Source organism: Aethalodelphis obliquidens, unplaced genomic scaffold (assembly GCF_003676395.1).
Source record: "Aethalodelphis obliquidens isolate GAN/ISIS:26980383/991018 unplaced genomic scaffold, ASM367639v1 scaffold16, whole genome shotgun sequence".
Taxonomy (NCBI): domain Eukaryota; kingdom Metazoa; phylum Chordata; class Mammalia; order Artiodactyla; family Delphinidae; genus Aethalodelphis; species Aethalodelphis obliquidens.
The window spans coordinates 835,821-836,877 of record NW_020837960.1 but is presented as its reverse complement, the minus strand read 5'-3'; positions in this window follow the sequence as shown (position 1 = coordinate 836,877).

The window sequence follows — 1,057 nt, the reverse complement described above, 5'->3', positions numbered from 1 at the left end:
ATTGGTCTTTGACAGACACCTTTTTTACATTTTGTTATCTCCCTCCTTCTCGGAAGGGGGCCGGACATCCTGGAAATTTACCCATTGTCTAAGAAGCCCCTACTGTCTGGAGAGTTCTTAATCATTAGCTGGAACAATGTCCCTCGAGCCCCACATTCCCCCCTTTTTCTTGTGACTATTGATTCCAATCATGGAATCTCAACCTTCTGTTCGTAAACTTTGGTACTGTTGTCTTAACATTAGAACTTGTACAGTACTGATACGTTCTCTAATAAATGTTATCAAGCGATTTAGAATACATGGTCCAAAAGTTAAAATCAACAATAAAACAATAAGAGGTACTAACACACAAAAGTCAGCTGAGGTATTAAGAACCTCTAAAGAGACACAAGGGGTGAGCCCCGTGTTACATGCCCACCATCCATCTTGAGGAGGTACAAGATATCCTGAGCCTGAAGGGAGGCTAAAATCATGACAAAGGTGTCTATGGGACTGGGGAGGTGTTCCTATACAAGTACCATTTCCAGAAACCGAGGACAGGGTTAATTTACTGGTCCCTTCTTGCTTCCATCGACATTGGTCTGAGGAGGTAGAATTAGTATAGTTGGAGCTATATCCTATAGCATCATAATAAGGGGGAGGGGCAGCATAGCAAAGCCAACATGATTTTGTAGCCTCTGGGTTTGTAGCATTGAGAACCGTAAAGGCTGCCTGCACCAAAGAAAGCATCCTATCCCGAGGAGTCCCAGGCTTAACTGTGGGTTCTTTGGATCCAGAGGTTTCATTAGTCTCATTCTTTGTTGATGTAGTTGAAGGGGCCGGGGGAAGCAAAAGGGGGGCCAAGTACGGGATTTGGGCCTATTGATATAGGAGCAGGAGTCTCAATCTTTAGCTTAAAGGTCATTAATATTCCTAAATCATATTCCCTCATGTAAAATCTAATGCCCCAAGAATGACCATTTATCCATTTTTCATCTCTTTTTCCGGGATTACTAAAGGAAATTTTAAGGGGATGACACCATCCTGAACATTTACTCCGGTGTCCGGTATCCTCATT